We start from the raw sequence: 20904 nt of genomic DNA on the forward strand, positions 1-20904 counted from the left end.
CAGCCTCCAGAACTTTTTAGTCTTCCCCAACTCACTGGCTTTTCAGATTTGGGGGAAGGTCAGGTGGGGATGGGGTGCCTGGGGGCAGGGCCTGTGCAAGAGGATCATGGGAGAAGCCAGGTGTCCCAGCCGGGATTGGATTACTTCTCGGCATCTCTCTTGGAGCCAGGCTTCAGGAAATGCAGGCGCAGTCACAGAAGGGTAATTCCAAGAGAGCTGGATAAAGGGGCTATTTGCAAGGGCGTGGGCAGACCTAGGGGAAATCCTGGGCTAGACGTGGAGGAGCGGTTATCACCGGGGGCTGGAAGGGAGGAGGGAGGGAAAATTCCAGAAACCAGCAGGAGAGAGGATGTAACATCTCCTGCCTGCAGAGGCGTGGTGTCCTTCAGTGGAAGCAAACAGCCAGCCCTGGGGAGCCCCTGACCTCGGTCTCCTCCAGAGTCCTGCAGGGGCTCCGAATCGGCCAAGTCTATATCCATACCACGGAGAGCAGCGGGCTGCGGGTGGTGTGGGTCAGCCTCCAGGCAGAGAGCCCGGGGCAGGAAGGAAGAGAGTGAGGCAGGCAAACAGAAGATGCCGGCACAAAGGGTCTGACTCGTTTCTTAGTCTAGTGAAAACCTGTGTCTGTCTTCACAGCACCTGTTCCTCCTCCTTCTGGCAGTAGCCAGATTTGTCTTCGGGGAGCCAGGCTTCCACCCACAGGCCAAAGATGGTGCACCTCCAACTCAAGGGAGGAGGAGCCTGGTTTAAGCCAACCAGCTTATTGCATTCCTCTGGCCTCTGTGATTGGTCCAGGATGCCCAATTAGAGCCAATTGTGGCGACTTGCCTGTGAGGGCAGACTGTCTTTCCTGTTAGACCCCAAGCCGGGGAATGTGGCATAAGACTCCTGCAGCCATTTTGCCACCATGTGGCATCTGTGAATGAAGCCGACATATAGACAGACAGACAGACACTCATAGCTAATAACATTATCTAAGCCCCTGGATCCATCTCTGCCTGAAGCTGAAACTATTCCTGGAATCTTAGTTACTTGAACCAATGCATTCCCCTTTTGCTGAAGCTGGTTTGATTTGCATTGGCTTGCAAGAAAGATTCCTGACATTATCAGTTTTTTCTTTTCTTTTCATTTTAAGCAAGCAACAGCTCTGCTTCTGGCATTCTTAAGGATTTTTTTTTTTTTTGAGTTCAGCAAGAATGCTGAGCAAGCAGCAGATGTGGAGAGCACCAAGCCATCGTCTGCCTGTGATCTTTTGGGTTAGCATTATTTAAGCAGATAGTGGTGATGGGCCTAGACAAGGTGGGGTCCATCAGGACCTGTCCAGCCAAGCTGGATGTGGCACTGGGAAGGTGAAACCCACCTCAGGCCTGGCATCAGGTGCTGCAGGGAAGTGATAGGGGTGCCTGGTGGTTAGAACACTGGCTCTGGGTGAGATAGGTATCAGGTCTCCTTCCAAGTAGTTGGGTGGTCATGTGCAACCTGCATCACCTTGCAGAGCCTCAGTTTCTGCCTCTACAAAATGGGCCAGCAGGGGAAAGAAAGGAAATAAGGCCCAGAGAGGCGGTGGAGCACAAGGCTAAGGGCACAGGGCTCTGGGCTGGCGTCCCAGCTCTGCACTTTGTAGCCGCAGAACCTTAGGCATGGCACTCCACTTTTCTGTGCCTTAGTTTCATCATCAGGAAAATGGGGAGGATGATAACACGTCTTCCCTTCTTGGATTCATGGGAACTCAACAACTGCAGCTAGACAAAGCCTTGAAAACAGGACCAGGCACGTGGTAAAAACAGCTGTTGTTGCTAACCAAGGCCCGGTAGTCAATGTTATTACAATATTGGCAGAGATCATGATCTCTCATACTCTTGGCAGCTCTCTATAAAATCTCACGGATGTCCCTCCCGCTGTGTCTGAAGGCCATTTGCCTCTTGTTTCTAGCCCAGTATTTCCTCATCTGCAAAATGAAATATGAATACCCCTCACTTCACAGGGTTCTTGTCGGGGTTAAGTAAGACACTGCTGTCCCATGCTTAGCACAGCATGCACCCCACGCACGTACGAGAGCTCAATAGCTATGAGCCATTACTAATAATGGTATGACTATTCCCAGCAAAACCTCCAGAGGAAAAAGCACATGTTAGTCTAATAGGCACCAGAGTCCAGACGAGTTCCTTCATTTCATCTCATTTTAGAGAAAATAAAAATTTTAAAAATATAGATGAATTTGTGGTTCTTAAAGAGGAGACGGTTGGAATTTCACCCAGAGGACGTTTTCAGCCGACAAAACATCCGACTTGGCCCCCAAGTCAGTCCCTGCCCTTGTTCCAGCAAATTTTTTGGCAGAGAGTGACATGTGGAATCTTAGTTCCCCAACTAAGGATCAAACCCACGCCCCCTGCATTGGAAGGCAAAGTCTTAACTACTGGACTGCCAGGAAAGTCCCTGTTCCAGCAAATTCTTGACCTTTGCCACCCCCTTAAGCTCCACCAAAGCCTTGTTCAATTCGTTGAGTGGTTTAAGAAGTCACATGGGACCAGGCTTTGGTGTACGCAGGCTGGGTCTGACTCCCAGCCTGACTATATTAACTGGGGGACGTTGGGCAAGGCACTAGAATAAGCCTCGATGTTCTTATCTGTAAAGTAGGCATAATTTTACCTACCCTGCAAGGTCACCATGTGCAACACAGCCACATTCGTCTAAAGGCATTGAAGTGCTTTCTTCCTGTGCTGGGCTTATCAGTGCCTTTGATATACCCGAAGTGCACCTCTAAGCAGTGCTGAGAACATTCGGTTGTCCATGAAATCCGCTTTTCAAAGAACATCTTTGTGCTCCAACAGGGTTGTGGCAGAGCACTCTGGATTAGTGACGTGAAAGGTACCCAGAGGATGGAGTCTATTGCACTGATTACATCACCTCTCTGACCTTCACCTTCCCAGCTGCATTTAGGAGGCAACAGCTATCTTGTGTGACTGGAGAGATGATAAAAACCCAACAAGCAAAAACGGATTGATTAACAAAGCATACAAAAGCACTTTGATAAAAACAAAATTCCGTCCCTTCAGCGAAGGATTAGGAGCCCAGTGGGATGAGTTATCAGGTTAAACAGAAGAGGAGCCTGAAGAATAAGTACTTGAAGTCCTTCCAGAAGAACATCTTGAGAATATGGGAATAGAGGCTTTTGTGCTGGGCATCAGCAGAAAGCAACGACGTTGGACAAGGGTGCTGATATGACTCAGTGTTTTCATTGTGTACTGCTGCATTTCAAATCACCACAAAGTGAGCAGCTTAAAATGACCCACACTGCTTATCTCACAGTTTCTATGGGTCAGGAGCTTGGACATGGCTTAGTTGGTTCCTCTGCAAGGCTGCAGTCCCATGTTGGCTGGACAGAGTCTCATCCGGAGGCCCAATTGGGGAAGGATAACTTGTATTAGGGGTCTTCAACCTCAGGGATCTAATGTCTGATGATCTGAGATGGAGCTGATGTAATAATAATAAATAAAGTGCACAATCAATATAAAGACTTGAATCATCCCCAAACCGTCCCCACCCCACTGACCATGGACAAAACTGTCTTCCACAAAACCTGTCCCTGGTACCAAAAAGGTTGGGGACAATTGGCTTATATGCTTACATAGTTGTTGGCAGGGTTTCAGTTCCTTGTGGGCTGTTAGGTAGGGTAACCAACCACCATGAGCTGAATTGTGTCTTCTCCAAAATCCGTATGTTGAAAACCCGTCAATATCTCAGGATGTGACTGTATTTGGAAACAGGGTCTTTGAAAAGGTAATTAAGTTAAAATGAGGTCATTAGTGTGGCCCTAATCCCACAGGACTGCTGTCCTTATAAGAAGAGGAAATGATTACACTGAGTGAAATAAATCAGACAGAGAAAGACAAATATATGATATCCCTTATATGTGGAAAGGGCTTCCCAGGTGGCTCAGTGGGGAAAGAATCTACCTGCAATGCAGGAGACGCAGGAGATGCAGGTTTGATTCCTGAGTCGGGGAGATCCCCTGGAGGAGGGCACAGCAACCCACTCCACTATGCTTGCCTGGAGAATCCTGTGGACAGAGGAGCCCGGCAGGCTACAGTCCAGAGGGTCGCAAAGAGTCAGACACGACTGAGGGACTGAGCACACCCACACATATGTGGAATCTAAAAAAATGATACATATAAACTTATTTACAAAACAGAAATAAACTCACAGACACAGAAAACACATTTATGGTTACCAAAGGGGAAGGGGAGAGGGATAAATTAGGAGTTTGGGATTAACAGATACATACTACTGTATATAAAATAGATAACCAGCAAGGACCTACTGTATAGCACAGGGAACTATACTCAATATATTGTAGTAACCTATAATGGAAAAGACTGAAAAGAGATACGTATACATATATATATATATATTCTTGAGCAGCTGTCTCTTGGTAAACAGAGTATTTGAAGGGACATGAATGCAGTGAATCATGCTGTACTGTGCATGGGCTCTTAAAGCAATACTATCAATCTATTCATATTTCATAGGTGCAAGCATGTCACATGACTTCACCTAAATTCAAGGGGTAGGGAAATGCAGTCTTACTGTGTGCTGGGCAGGAGAACCAGAAAGACAACAAATGGTTTAGGGATGAATGGCTCACACATCCTTCCCAGCTGTGTTTCGAAGTAGGTCCAGTTATCATCTACATTTTTCAGATGAGAAAACCGAGGCTCAGAGAGGTCAGATAACTTGCTCAAGGACACACAGCTTTAAAGTCTCTAAGCAAAGAAATCCTCTGATGTTCTCAAGAAAACCTTCACATTTCTCATTCACGCTGAGTCTGTTGATGGCCTACCCTGGGGTACACACACACACATATACAAACATGTGCACACACACAGCAGGGTGATGAGTTGAAGGATGCGGGGACTGCGAGGGTCCCTCCACCCTCTGCTTGTTCTTTCTGCAGCTCAGCTGAGATCACTGTGATTTCCTGTTACTTTATAATAATTTGTGGTAAATCTAATGTGCCTGCTGCTGCGTGAGCTCAGGCGAATCCCCTTCTATTGTCTGAGCTTCATACCAGCAGGTGTCCTGTGAAGGCCCTGGTATCATCACTCGGTGATTTATGGCACCAGCTTCCCCGCCGATGCAGGCCGACCCAGTTGGAGGCTCGCCGCGCTCAGGAGAGACGGCAGAGAAAGATCTGGTCGGTTTGTTTTATCCCCAGAGGAGAACAAATCTGACAAGCAAAGATTTTTTAGAAGCTTCAACCAGACAGTGCATTACATTTGCTGCTGCTGTGTCCTTAGAGGAAAACTTGGCTGGCTGCAGATGCCTCGCGGGCAGCTCAAGCTGATGGTGTTAAAATCGACCTCAGACCCGCTCCTGCTGCTGTCTCCTCATCTCCCTGGATGCTAACTTCATCTTCTGGTTGTTGGACTAACATCCTCGGAATCATTCCGACCCCTCTTTTTTGCTGAGTGCCAACCTGAGCCTGTCATCCTCAGTCTCCAATTTATTACGAAATCCAGTTGTTTCTCTGGTCACAGTAGATCTAGAGTCTGATCGCGTTTCCTCACCACCACTGCTCCTACCCAGGTCCCAACCTGGGCTTTTGCCGTGGCCACTTTCCTGGAATCCTGGCTGCCACCCTGGCCCCATCCCTGAACCTATTCCTCACATGGCAGCCAGAGGGATTCTCTTGAAGCCTACTCCTGGGCTTCTCTGGTGGTCCAGAGGTTAAGAATTCACCTGCCAATGCAGGGGACGTGGGTTCTATCCCTGGTCCGGGAAGATCCTGCATGCCACAAGACAACTAAGCCCGTGAGCCACAACCACTGAGAGCATGAGCTGCAACTGCTGAAGCCGGCATGCCTAGGACCCGTGCTGCACAAGAGAAGCACCACAGTGAGAAGCCTGTACACCGTAACTAAGAGTATAGCCCCCAGTCAGTGCAACTAGAGACAGCCCTTGAGCAGCAAAGAGGACCCAGTGCAGCCAAAGATAAATAAAGCAAAAACAAACAAACAAACCCCACTCCTCTGCTCTAAAGCCTTCCATGGCTCCCACCTCCCTCAGAGTAAAAAGCAAAGTTCTCAATGTGGCCTCAAAGCTCACATGCTCTCACCTCCTGTGATGAGAAAAACAACTTTTTTTTCTGAGCTGTTGCCCAGAAAATTTATGGTATGATAACCCTGCTCACAAAGTGGTAAAGAACCCGCCTGCCAATGCAAGAGTCATAAGGGATGTGGGTTGCATCCCTGGGTCGGGAAGATCCCCTGGAGGAGGGCATGGCAACCCTTCTCATGGCACTCTTGCCTGGAGAATCTCATGGACAGAGGACTCTGGCGGGCAATGGTCCATAGGGTTGCAAAGAACTGGACATGACTGAAGCGATGTAGCACACACACAACCCTACTCACACCCAGAGCCTGGACATTTAGATAAGGGCTTGAATTTAGGCTGCCCACCACCAGTTCCCATTTTGATGTTTCTCGGAGCATTTTCCAACCACCGTGTAAGTAATCAGTGCTGGCTACCCTGTTCTCTGTCTCTTTGCCTGGTGATCTGGGACAGAGGCCCACCCTGCTCTCCCCCATGCATCGCACCCCCTTGTTTCTGGGATGTGTGGAAGAAATCTTATGATTCTGCTTCCTCTGTGGGGGTGTATTGAAACTGAATCTTCCATCAGAACAACCCTGTGGGTTTCACTTAACCCAAATGGGAGCTTAGGTGCTGAGAGGGCCACCTGTCTCTGACCCTGGGATCTTAGTTCCCTGACTAGGGATTGAACACGAACCCATGCAGTGAAAGCACAGAGTCTTAACCACTGAACTGCCAGGGTATTCCCAACCCTCACATTCATTCCCTCCCCCCTCAATATTTATTTGTTTAGCTGTGCTGGCAATGGCACCCCACTCCAGTACTCTTGCCTGGAAAATCCCATGGATGGAGGAGCGTGGTAGGCTGCAGTCCATGGGGTCGCTAGGAGTCAGACACAACTGAGCAACTTCACTTTCACTTTTCACTTTCATGCATTGGAGAAGGAAATGGCAACCCACTCCAGTGTTCTTGCCTGGAGAGTCCCAGGGACGGGGAGCCTGGTGGGCTGCCGTCTATGGGGTTGCACAGAGTCGGACATGACTGAAGTGACTTAGCAGTAGCAGCCAGGTCTTAGTTGCACCATGCGCAATCTTCGATCCTTATTGTGGCTCACAGGATCTTTAGTTGCGGCATGTGGGATCACGTTCCCTGACCAGGGATTGAACCCCGGGCCCTCTTGCATTGGGAGTGTGGAGTCTTAGCCACTGGACCACCAGGAAAGTTCCCTAGTCTGCATATTCTTAATGCAATACACCAGCTCAGGTTTCTCAGCATACCTCCCATGCCCTTTCTGCCATCATTTCCCAATACTGACACCCCTTCACCGACTCAGCATCAGTCACACTGGCTTCCTACCAGTGCCTGAAACTTGCCAGCCTTGGGCTTTTGCACTGGCTGTGCCCTCTTCCTCTTTCAGGTGAATTGACACCTTCTTGGTGGCAAGGCCTCTGCTACTCTATTTAAAATTGCACCTCCCAGGGACTTCTCCGGTGGACCAGTGGTTAAGACTGTGAGCTTCCAATGCAGAAGGTGGTTCCATCCCTGGTTTTGGAACTAAGATTCACATGTGGTGTGGTCAAAAAAAAAAAAAAAAGATACACCTCCTAGGTTCCCTGCCCTTCTTTAATTTTTGTCCTTAACACTTAACGACATCTGACTTAGTACGTGGGGGAGGTTCATGAGATTAATATAATGGGCCTTCATAGAGCACTTGACACAGCAGCTGCACCCGAAAAGACTAAATAAGTATAAGCCAGCACTGTGTTCTTTAGTTATATGCAGTAGGAAGAAGGGGCTTCCCTGGGGGCTCAGATGGTCAAGAGTCCGCCTGCAATGCAGGAGACCTGGGTTCGATCCCTGGGTCGGGAAGATCCCCTGGAGAAGGGAAGGGCCACCCACTCCAGTATTCTTGCCTGGAAAATTCCATGGACAGAGGAGCCTTACAGGCTACAGTCCATGGGGTTGCAAAGAGTTAGACACGACTGAGTGACTAACACACACACACACACACACACACACACACACACACGGTAGGAGGAAGACGGGTGAAGTATATCTGGAAGCACCAGTCCTACCAATATCGTGCTTTAAAAGCAGCAACCTCAAAGAGCTCTTTTGAGTTGTATTTGACTTGTTGCCATTGTTAACAGAATGATAAGTCCTGTCACGATCCAAGTCGACAGTTATTAACTTGGATTCTGCCATTGTCTTTTCTATTTTAGAGGCAGCACATGCTCTGTTTAACGTCCTCGGACATCGTCACCAGCCCTTAGAGCTGTCGGGCTTAGAGTGCTGTGCCCCAGGGCTCAGCAGCCGCCATGCCCTGGGGTCTGGTGTTCATAGCAAGTCATCTGCCCTCGTGCGTCCCCCACCGGCCTCCCCACCCTTCTTTGCCTCTGCAGGCAAAGTTCTCCTTGCAAGACCTCTGCACCTGCTGAGAGCCCAGCCTAGGATGTTTTTCCCTTCCCTCTTCACAAGGGCATTACGACATATCTCTCAAGTTTCAGCGCCATCATCTTTTTCTTGGGAGAGCGTTCCCTCAGCCCCCAAGGCTGGGTCAGGTCCCTTATTATAGAGGCGCCCCTAGCACAAGCGCCTCTTGTTTAGAATGCTAATCACAGCCAACCGTCAGGCACCAGGCGCATTGTTTCCTGACCTCCTCCCCCTACACACCCTGTGAAGTCCACCAGGGCAGTGACTTATCAGTTTTTGTTGACAAGTGTTTCTCCAACACTCCACCGTGCTGGTTCCACAGTGCTGGCTGGCAGGCACTCAGTAAATATTTGCGGAATGTATGAATAAGTGGCCCACATTCAGTGTCTAATAAACAATGGCCTCCTCAAGCAAACGGTACAGAGTCTGGCAGAGAGGATGTGCAAGCGCCCTATTATGACTTTGGCTCCCATTCCTTGCCCTCCTTGTCGTCATGCCTCTCCAGCTCCTCCCACTCACCTGGCCCCTCCCACTATAGGGGCAGAAAGTGAAAGTCGCTCAATCATGTCAACTCTTTGAGACTATACAGTCCATGGAATTCTCCAGGCCATAATACTGGAGTGGGTAGCCTTTCCTTTCTCCAGGGCATCTTCCCAACCCAGAGATCGAACCAGGGTCTCCTGCCTTGCAGGTGGATTCTTTACCAGCTGAGCCACAAGAAAAGACCAAGAATACTGGAGCCAGTAGCCTATCCCTTCTCTAGGGGATCTTCCCAACCCAGGAATCAAACCGGGGTCTCCTGCATTGCAGGCGGATTCTTTACCAACTGAGCTATCAGGAAAGCCCATTTTTGCTTTTCTGCCGCTTGATTTTGGCTTTAAACTAGTGCCAGGTCCTAGCTTATCCTTGCCGGATTTTGCACGCACTTTTGCCCATCTTCATCTCCATGAGGAGAGGATGCTGGTCCCAGAGGAAGGAGAAGAGCTGAGCCTCTGAGCCGCTCCATTAGGCGAGCTGCAGAGGCAAGAGCCTGTCCCGGTGACACATCCAGAGCCTGCCAGGTGAGCTAGCCTAGAGCAGCTGGTCCTGACCACCCTTGTGGTGGTTGTTCAGTCGCTAAGTCGTGTCGGACTCTTTGTGACCTCATGGACTCCAGCACGCCAGGCTCCTGTGTCCTCCACTATCTCCCAGAGCGTGCTCAATTTCATGTCCATTGAGTGGGTGATGCTATCTCTCTCCTCCTCTGCCACCCCCCTTCTTCTTTTGCCTTCAGTCTTTCCCAGCATCAGGGTCATTTCCAATGAGTTGGGCCTTTGCAACAAGTGGCCCAAGTATTGGAGCTTCAGCTTCAGCAGCAGTCCTTCCAATGAATATCCAGGGTTGATTTCCTATAGGATTGACTGGTTTGATCTCCTTGCAGTCCAAGGGACTCTCAGGAGTCTTCCCCAGCACAATTTGAAAGCATCAGTTGTTTGGCGCTCAGCGTTTTTTATGATCTAATGCTCATATCCGTACACGACTACTGGAAAAACCATAGCTTTGACTATAGGGACCTTTGTCAGCAAAGTAATGTCTCTGCTTTTTAATATGCTGTCTAGGTTGGTCATAGCTTTCCTTCCAAGGAGCAAGTGCCTTTTCATTTCACGGCTGCAGTCACTGTCCATAGTGATTTTGGAGTTCAAGAAAATAAAATCTGTCACTGCTTCCAATTTTCCCCTTTTCTGTTTGTCATGGAATGATAGGATTGGATGCTGTGATTTTAATTTTTTTAATGTTGAGTTTTAAGCCAGCATTTTCATTCTTCTTTCACCCTCATCAAGAGATACTTTAGTTCCTCTTCACTTTCTGTCATTGAGGTGGCATCATCTGCATATCTGAGACTGTTGATACTTCTCCTGGAAATCTTGATTCCAGAATATGATTCCAGTCTGGCACTTCTCATGATGTACTCTCCATATAAGTTAAATAAGCAGGGTGACAACATATAGGCCTACTTGAAATCCTTTCCCAATTTTGAACCGATCAGTTGTTCCATGTCCAGTTCTAGCTGTTGCTTTTTGGCCTGCATATAGGTTTCTCAAGAGACAGGTAAGATGGTCTGGTATTCCCATCTCTTTAAGAATTTTCCATAGTTAGTTGTGATCTACACAGTCAAGGGGGTTGGCATAGTCAATGAAACAGAAGTAGATGTTTTTCTGGAACTGCCTTGCTTTCTCCATGATCCAGTGAATGTTGGCAATTTGATCTCTGGTTCCTCTGCCTGTTCAAAACCCAGCTTGTACGTCTGGAAGTTCTTGGTTCGTGTACTGCTGAAGCCTGCCCTAGCTTTAGTACCCAGGTAAGTTGATGTTAATTGTGTTCTGCACTGAGCTCCTGTGATTGTTTGCTCTGCAGCTTATAGTAGGTGTTCACTAAAGATTTACTGAACATACAACCACAGGCAATAAAAGGCATCCTGATAAATCACCCAATATAGACATAGTAGGCAATGGCAACCCACTCCAGTACTCTTGCCTGAAAATCCCATGTATGGAGGGGCCTGGTAGGCTGCAGTCCATGGGGTCGCTAGGAGTCAGACACGACTGAGCGACTTCACTTTCACTTTTCACTTTCATGCATTGGAGAAGGAAATGGCAACCCACTCCAGTGTTCTTGCCTGGAGAATCCCAGGGACGGGGAGCCTGGTGGGCTGCCGTCTATGGGGTCGCACAGAGTCGGACACGACTGAAGCGACTTAGCAGCAGCAGCAGCAGGTGCTTAACATGTGGTCTTCCCTTCTCCCCATGCGTTCTTCTCTCAGCACTAGTAGGTTATGGAGGACTGTATTTAGAATATCTTTGCAACCTTTACAGTGTCCACACTTGACTACGATGGAAGGAGACCCAGATTCCACTAGCCACCTTAGGGCTGCCCTTGGTCAAATAAAGCCGGCCGATCTTTCTCAAATTCTTGTCCGGCAAGGTCTGTTTCCCCCATGGCTAAGAAGCTGGGGTCTGGCCATAAATCACTTCACAGCTCTAACCAGGAGTGGCCAGCCTCCTCTCTGTTAAAAAAAAACAAAAACAAAAACCGGCATGCTTTCTCTTTATCCAACTTACCTCCTGCTATTTACTGTGTGTGTTAGTCACTCAGTTGTGTCCGGCTCTTTGCGACCCGATGGACTGTAGCCTGCCAGGCTCCTCTGTCCATGGAATTCTCCAGCCCATTCCCTTCTCCGGGGGATCTTCCTGACCCAGGAATGGAACCCTGGTCTCCTGCATTACAGGGAGATTCTTTACCATCTGAGCTACCAGGGAAGTCCCGTGCTATTTACTATAATCAAATAAGATCTGCTCCCTTCTTCCCCTCCCTCTCCTTTCACATGCAAAAGCCCTAATTGTTTTAGTGCACTGTCCTGTCGTCAGTCCTTTCAAAGGACACTCAGTGCTGTCTGGGGACACAGTAGTTTGTATTTGTATATAGTGACTGTCTTGGCGCAGAAAGTGGAGATTTCAACCTGGACTTGTGTGTGTCTTTGAGAACCACCCCCTGCTTGCTCTCTGGTGGCTCAGTGGTAAAGAACCCAGCTGCCAATGAAATGAAAGAGGTGTGGGTTCGATCCCTGGGTCAGGAAGATCCCCTGGAGGAGGAAATGACAACCCACTCCAGTAATTTTGCCTAGTAGTAGTAGTCACTCAGTCCTGCCTGACTCTTTGTGACGCTATGGACTGTACCTCGCCAGGCTCCTCTGTGCATGGGATTCTCTGGGCAAGAATACTGGAGTGGGTTGCCATTCCCTTCTCCAGGGGATTTTCCTGACCCAGGGATCGAACCTGGGTCCCCTGCATTGCAGGCAGATTCTTTACCATCTGAGCTACAAATCCCATGTATAGAGGAGTCTGGTGGGCTACAGTCCATGGGGTCACAATGAGTCAGACACAACTTAGCAACTAAACAACAGGGACAATTTCTTGCTGTCTGCCACCCAGAAATGAAACTTCCCACTGCAGGTCCTGGGTCCTTTGCTTCCCTCACCCTTCCCCTGCTTGTGCTCTGTGGCCCTGGCTTCAGCTGGTAACCCCTGGGCGAGGTCAAGGGGCCGTGCTCCTGAGGTCAGAGTCTGGGGCAAACGTGCCGACTGTGGATTTAATAAGACAAGGTTCGCTTCCATCAAGCGGGGCCCTGGGGCAGGTCCCAGGGAGTAGGAGCCTGTTGTTCCTGGCCGTTCCTGGCCATTAGCTCTCAAACCAGATTTTCACAGGCTTGTGAAGGACTTCTGGCCCTCTGGGGACAGGCTGATGTTGCACCAGCTTTATACCTAAATGGCCAAGCTGAACCTGCCGCAAGTAAAGAAGGTTATGGAGAGTCAGGATGCCAAGAGCTGTGGGTCTGAGCCCTGTGTAGTCTCCTGCTCCTGCAGAATCTTGGCCAAGTCAAGGCTCTTCTCTGGTCCTCTGTCCCCTTTTCTCTGAAACGAGAGATTTCAACTCCTCCTTCTCAAAGTTTCCGATGCCGTTGGGTTCATGCAAGGCCTTTCTGGATCACCTTGTAATTGCAACCCAAGAGAGAGATACTTACAGGAGTGATATATAGAGGGATAAGGTGGAAAAGGGAGGCAGGATGGAGCACATGAAAAACACAGGGAAAATAAGCATGTGGTCTCAGCCTGCTTGCACAAAGGGCTCTGGGCTCTGGAGCATAAATTGCACCAAGGTCATTCCTGTCTTCAGCCAGACAGGTCAGGGTTTATGCATGTGTGTGTTTTATTATACAGTGTGGGTTGTTTTTTTTTTTTTTGCTCTATTTTTTTCATTGTACTAAAATATACCATGCTGAGATTCCCAGGTGGCTCAGTGATAAAGAATCTGCCTGGATTCGATCTAGGTGAGGTGGGTTCAATCCCTAGGTCAGGAAGATCCCTTGGAGAAGGAAATGGCAACCCATGACAGTATTCTTGCCTGAGAAATCCCATAGACAGAAGATCCTGGCGGGCTACAGTCCATGGGGTCACAAAGATTCAGACACCACTGAGCACGGAGAGCTTATATGCTGTCGACTGAATGTTTGCTTCCCCCACAAAAGTCATACTTGGAATCAGGAAATATTTGTCCTTTTGCCTCAGCATCGTATTTTCGAGATCCATCTATGCCATAGCACGTATCTGTACTTTATTCCTTTCCTCCCGCCTCATATACACTCTCTCTCTCTCTATATATATATATATATTTTAAATAGACTTTATTTTTCAGGTTCACAACAACTTTATTACTTTTTATGGCCGAACAATATTCTGTTCGTCCACTGGAGGCCCCTTGGGTTGTTTTCACCTTTTGGCTATTGTGACTACTGCTGCTGTGAACGTGGGTATGTAAGCCTTTGTTCACATCTCTGCTTGTGGAGATGGAGGGTGAGAGACCAACTTTGGTATCCACCCCCCGACTATGTCACCCATTGGCTATATTGTTATGCTAAAAGAGAACTTCATGTTCAAAGTGAAGATTTTTTAAACACGTTCAATTCAGTTTAGTTCAGTTGCTCAGTCGTGTCCGACTCTGCACGCCAGGCTTCCCTGTCCATTACCAACTCCAGCAGTTTACTCAAACTCATATCCATTGAGTTGGTGGTGCCGTCCAACCATCTCATCCTCTGTCATCTCCTTCTCCTCCTGCCTTCAATCTTTCCCAGAATCAGAGTCTATTTTAATGAGTCAGTTCTTCGCATCAGGTGGCCAAAGTATTGGAGTTTCAGCTTCAGCATCAGTCCTTCCAATGAATATTCAGGACTGATTTCCTTTAGGATGGACTGGTTGGATCTTCTTGCTGTCCAAAGAACTCTCAAAAGTCTTCTCCAACACCACAGTTCAAAAGCATCAATTCTTTGGCGCTCAGCTTTCTTCACAGTCCAACTCTCACATCCATACATGACTATCAGAAAAATCATAGCTTTGACTAGAAGAATAATACACAGGAAGGTGCACAGATCTTAAGTGCGCAGTTGGATGGATTTTACATCTTTACACCAATGTCATTAGCATCCTCATCAAGATGTGGAAGATTTCAATCACCCAGAGTTTGCTCAACAGAGCCACCCCTCCCCTCCAGAGGTCGCCCTTACTGGGACCCTCACCACCATAGATAACTTGCACCCGTTCCCAAATGTCACTGCAGTGAAACGACAGAGTATGAGCTCTTAAAGCCACAATGTCTGGCTTCTGCTTTCCGTTGGCAATGACAGTCACTCATGCTGATATATAAACCGACTCTTTGATCTTGTAAATTTCTGTGCAGTTTTCACTTGTGTGAATAGATCAAAATTTATTTTTCATTTTAATGCTGATGGACATTGGGTTGTTTTCAGTGCGGGGCAATTTCAGAGAATGCCTCTGTGGATGTTTTTGTTTATGTCTTTGGATGGCCATTTGTTCTCTTTTTTCTTGGGTGCATGTCTGGAATGGGGATTGCTGAATCATAGACTGGGCGTGGGCTTGCTCTAGTAGCTACTGACAGTTTGGCAAAGTAACTGTTCCAATTTTCACTGCCATCTGTCATATCTGGGAGTTCCAGTTGCTCCACTTGTCTATACTTGGCATGCCATCCAAAGGTACATATTTTCGATATGATTGGCCCTCAGACATTGTTCAATGTGTGTCTGTCAGGGTCCAATCAGGAAAGCAGAAGCCATTCTAGGTGTTTTAACAAAAGGAGTTTAATGCAAGGATTTGGTCACACAGGTGATGGAAAAGCTGAGAAGCCCAGCGGTCAGTAACAAGAGGAAGCCACTGCCATTGCTAAACTAGAGAGACGGAGGAGATGGTGGTACCCAAATTAGGAGCTTGGGTCACCCAGTGGAACTACAGTCTTGGCAGGGCCATTTGGCAAGAGCTAGAGACACAATAGAGATGTAGCTGCTGCTGGAGAAAACCACCAAAGGAAGGAATTCCCTGGCAGTCTAGAGGTTAGGATACCATGCTTCCATTGCAAAGGCAGGGGTTCAGTCCCTGGTTGGGGAACTAAGATCCCAGAAGCTGCAAAGCCAAAAAACACCAAATAAGAAAGATGGGGAGAAATACTCTGGATGCGTCCTTCCTTTGGCCCTCCAATTCCAACCAATGCATCCCATTGGCTGACCCTGGGAGGAAGCCAGCTGATTGAAATCTCAGCAAATAAAGGTTGTAGCTCTCTAGGGTAGAGCAAGCAGGCAATGACCCACACCACAACAGAGGAATCACTTACTGTGCTATACTTCCCATGACCTGGTCTACTACTTATCTTATGGGTGATTTAAGGATAACTTTGATTATATTAATTTTTAATTAATATTCACTGGTTCACTTTATTTTTCAAAACTTTATTTATCTATTAGTTTTGGATGCACTGGGTCTTTGTTGCTGCACTCAGTCTTTCTCTAGTTCCCGCAAACAAGGGGTTACTCTCCAGTTGAGGTGAGTGGGCTTCTCCTTGTGGTGGCTTCTCCTTGTGGAGCACCAGCTCTAGGGCGCAGAGACTTCTGTAATTGTGGTGCACGGGATTAGTTGCCCTGTAGCATGTGGGATCCTCCTGGACTAGGGATCAAACCCATGTCCCGTGCGTTGGAAGGTGGATTCTTAACCATGGACCACCAGGGAAGTCTCTTATTGGCTCACTTTAGAATGTAATCTACAGTTAAAGATTCTTTATAGTCTTTAAGTTTGATTTGTTATGGGTGCCCCCTCTCTCAGACCAAATGTTGGCTGGTCTCACGTCATATCCCTTCCCAAGATGCCTTAGAAAACAGTGCATGCTCGATCACTCAGTCGTGTCTGACTCTCTGCGACCCTACGGACTACAGCCCATCAGCCCTTGGACAGCTCTGTGACCTTGATCTTTTCTCAACCTCTCTGAACTTCAGTTGTGAATAAGGATAACAATAATACCACCTCTTGGGCTGTTGTGAGGATTAAATAAATTAGTCTGAGGAGAGCAGCTTAGAATAGGCTTGGAACACAGTAAGCATTTGATAAATGCTTATTTTTGTTCCTCAAGCACCTGGGGTTGGAGGAGTGCCCTCCACACTGGTCACAACTGCAGCGTGAATAAGCCTGGGCTAGCGACTTTAAGATGAAGGTAACAGGGATTAACTGAAGTAACCCTCACGAAATGGACAAGTAGCTTAAACATCTCCCTGCAGAGAAGCGGCAGATGGAGGCTAATTCTAGTAACACAGGTAAGTGGTAAGAAAACAGCCGAGTAATACAAGATGCATAAATTACAAGTTAAGAAATATTCGTTATCACGGAGGTTGGTGCTCAACTTTTATTTTTATTGTCACAAGGTACAATCAGAATTGCCTGGAACGTTCTAGTTTGGCTGACCTTCAGAGGAGACTGGGATCACAGAAGTTAGCTCTCATGGGACTGGTTAGACTGTGTTCCCAATTCATAGTGTACTGTTGGTGGTGCACAGGATATTTTTAGCTGGTATACAGTTCAGCTGTTTCTTTTCATTTGAATAACTTACACATTTACTGTAACATGGACTAGAGAAAAATGAAATAGCACATATGTCTTTGGGTAATATTTGTGGAATAAAACTTCCCCAAAGACCTATATCCTCCCAATGGGCCCAGTAGTCTTACATAAATTGTCATAAAATGATGGCTTCAACTATGTATGAGCAAATGACTTTAACTAGCTGGAGTAAGAAAGTGGTTTTTACCACAGCCTGTGGTTTATGGAGACGTTATGTGTAGGAGAAGTATTGAGACACACAGGAGTGTCATCTGCCACCTCAGGGTTTGGAGGCTGGTGGCGTTCACGGGGTAGGGGTGGTGTAGGAGGAGAGGATGCTCTGTGTGCTTGTGGGAGGAGGAAGGTTTTAGCTGGATCTGCAACCTTTTAATTCTGTAAAGAGAGAGATCTGAAGCAAATTTGGCAAAATGTTAATATCTGTTTAACTTGAGTGGTTGGGGTTATACAATCTGTTACTGTTAATAACATTACCCTATGTTGGAAATAGTTTGCAATTTACAAGATATTGAGAAAGTGAATTTGGAATAGGGATGAAGTAATAGCTGCTGGAGAAGGCAATGGCAACCCACTCCAGTACTCTTGCCTGGAAAATCCCATGGACGGAGGAGCCTGGTAGGCTGCAGTCCATGGGGTTGCTAAGAGTCGGGTACGACTGAGCAACTTCACTTTCACTTTTCACTTTCATGCATTGAAGAAGGAAATGGCAACCCACTCCAGTATTCTTGCCTGGAGAATCCCAGGGACGGGCGAGCCTGGTGGGCTGCCTTCTATGGGGTTGCACAGAGTCAGATACGACTGAAGCAACTTAGCAGCAGCAATAGCTGCTGGAGTCTAGTTTGCTATTTGAACTATTTTCCCCCAAGGTGGAAAACATTTGTTGTGTTAGAAAAATTTAAATCACATTGCCTGTACAAATGAGTTCATATACAAGCATGGTGGGGTCTTCTGTCATTCCAAGTGCCACCTCTGTGATCAGTGCTAAGGCCTCAGAAATACCCTCAAAAAAAAAAAAAAAAATTTCCTTTCAACCAAAACAAGGCTACTTGGAGGCTATCTCCAAAACCTTGTAACCCTGTGACTGCTTGGACACTTTATTGTCATTATGAGTTAGAGAACCATTTGACAAAGAACTCCTAGACGAGACAGAAGTTTACTTCTCAGAAGAAAACAAAGTTAGGAGGGAGTCGTGGCTTGCATCTCATGGACTACAAGGGCTGCTGCAGCTCCAGTTGTCACATCTGAATTCCAGCCAGCAGAAAGGAAAAATCCGGAAGATAACCATTTATCCTTTAAGGCTCCTCCCCAGACATCAAAGCTATAACTTCCAGTTACATCTTGGTAGCCAGTACTGAAATGGAACAAAGGGCTTGTGTACCTGCAGTGTAGGAAGCCAGACTTTGACAGTGGCAGTTTGCAGCAATGTAAAGATTATCAGAGAGCACCAAGCAAGGGAGTGGGAGACAAGCCTCAGATCTACTCCACCTTGGTCTTTGAGTTAGGGTTTTTGTTTTTGTTTTTGTTTTTTTTAAGAGGAAGAGGCTGAGATTAATCATCATCTTGTGACATTTCTTAATCACAGTTTCAGGAGTCAGAATGTCTCTACTCTATGATTTTCTGGCCAAGTGATCCATGGCTTGGGGATTTGTGAGCTCATCTTGCCCTGGAGAAAAAAACCCGAGTTTGTACATTAATGATGAGATCTATAAGAGCAGTTTTTAGTACATTAATGATATTAACAACTGCAATTTTAGCATCTGATTTTGAGTGATTAGTGTTCAATTAGAGCACAAGACTGAGGTCAGAGGGGACAAGAAAGGGAATAAAGTTTGGGATAGAGATATTAATCATAAACTCAGTAAGGGAACTCAGTTTTAGGGGGACTCTGTTTCAGGACTGAGTTGTTCCAGCACACCTAGCTGCAAGGGAGGCTGGAGAAGGTTGTCTTTATTCCTGCCAGCTGTGCACCCAGCTAAAATTCAGAGTTTCTATTACTAAGGAAGAAGGGGCCACTGGATTTGGGAGGACAACTAGAACACTCTCTGCTGCAGTGCTGCCAGGGTGGGGAGCCCTCCTTTAAGGAAGGGTCCCGACTCGTTGCCCTCCAATCACCTCCTTTTCTCCTGGAGTTCAGGGGAGGATTTGGGGGCCATGGCCATGAAGCTTCATCAGGGCAACTCCACACAGCTCTTGGTGAGGATTAGGGCAGTATTTGGAAGGATTCATAGTGTGAAATCCCTATGGTTTTTCCATTAGTCCTGTATGAATGTGAGGGTTGGACCATAAAGAAGGCTGACTGTCAAAGAATCAATGCTTTTGAACTGTGGTGCTGGAGAAGACTTTTGAGAGTCCCTTGGACTCAAGGAGATCAAACCAGTCAAAATCCTAAAGGAAATCAGTCCTGAATATTCATTGGAAGGACGGATGCTGAAACTGAAGCTCCAATACTTTGGCCACCTGGTGGGAAGAGCCAACTCACTGGAAAAGACCCTGATGCTGGGAAAGATTGAGGGCAGGAGGAGAAGGGGGCGACAGAGGACAAGACAGTTGGATGGCATCACTGACTCGATGGACGTAAGTTTGAGCAAATTCCGAGTGATAGTGGAGGACAGGACAGCCTAGACTGCCACAGACCATGGGGTTGCAAAAAGTCAGCTATGACTTAACAACTGAACAATAACAAAATAGTGTAGAAAGTATGTGGTACTTGGAGGAAACCCTGGATTAGGGACAAAAGGTCACAGGCTTGGAGCCCATCTGCCAGATTCCACCTGCAGATCCTTGGAGGCACTGCCTCATTGTAAAGTGGGAATAAAATTTGCACCAGCCCCAGAAGATTGTCAATCCATTTTATAGGATGTAACACATAGAACATTAGTGACCGAAAATTAACAGCCTTCCTTCCTTCCAACAAAATGTACATACCTGTGCATTTACATGTATGCAAAAGCAGCTAACCTGCTGGGGCAGCTTGATGAATTTCCTATGTGTTTATTATATACCCAAGTAACTGCCACCCAGCTCAAGATAGAGACCATTTCCAGCCCCCAGAAGGCTCCTTCATGTCCTTGCTGTTTCAGTGGCACACACCCTGCTGAGTGAAACATTATTCTGACTTTCTCCCCATAGATGAGTTTCATTGCAGAATTTAATACTAAAGGCATCATCCATGGACTTCCCTGTGGTCCAGTAGTTAAGAATCCACCTGCCAATGCAGAGGACAGGGGTTTGATCCCTGGTCTGGGAAGATCCCACGTGCTGCAGAAGCAACTAAGCCCGAGTACCACAACTACTGAGCCTGCGAACCCTAGGGCCCACGCTCCCTAACAAGCGAAGCTGCCACAATGAGAAGCCCAGGCACCACAACTGGAAAATAGCCTCCAGTTGCTGAAACTAGAAAAAGCCTACATGCAGCAATGAAGACCCAGTGTAGTCAAAAATAAACAAATAAAAATGTTTTAAAATGACCTCATCCAGAAGATGCTTTTTTGTGTGTTTAGCCTCTTCCACTCAACATGATGTCTGTGGGAGCATCCACCTTATGTGTATCCATGGCCCCATTTCACAGAGGAAGAAACAAAGGCTTGGACAGGCTAAGGGAGGTGGGGTCAGAGGGAAGCCCCTGGTCTTCGAGGAGGTCCCATTCTCTGTGTGAGCACTGTCCCTGAGGGTCCATGCTGATGGCCAGCCCAAGCATTCCTTCCATGCACAGTCGCTCGGGGATTATCCCATCAGCAAAGGCTCTGACTTGCTAAATCTCATCCGACCCAGTCAGCAACATCTCATCCATCAATCTGGCCATACTTCTTCCAGCTGGGCTGGTAATGTGACCATGTGATCACGCAGTGGAGGCTCGGATCCCAGGGCTCGTTCATCATCGCTTCACACACACTTTCTGT

The sequence above is a fragment of the Bos javanicus genome, chromosome 17 (assembly GCF_032452875.1).
Source record: "Bos javanicus breed banteng chromosome 17, ARS-OSU_banteng_1.0, whole genome shotgun sequence".
Classification (NCBI taxonomy): Eukaryota; Metazoa; Chordata; class Mammalia; order Artiodactyla; family Bovidae; genus Bos; species Bos javanicus.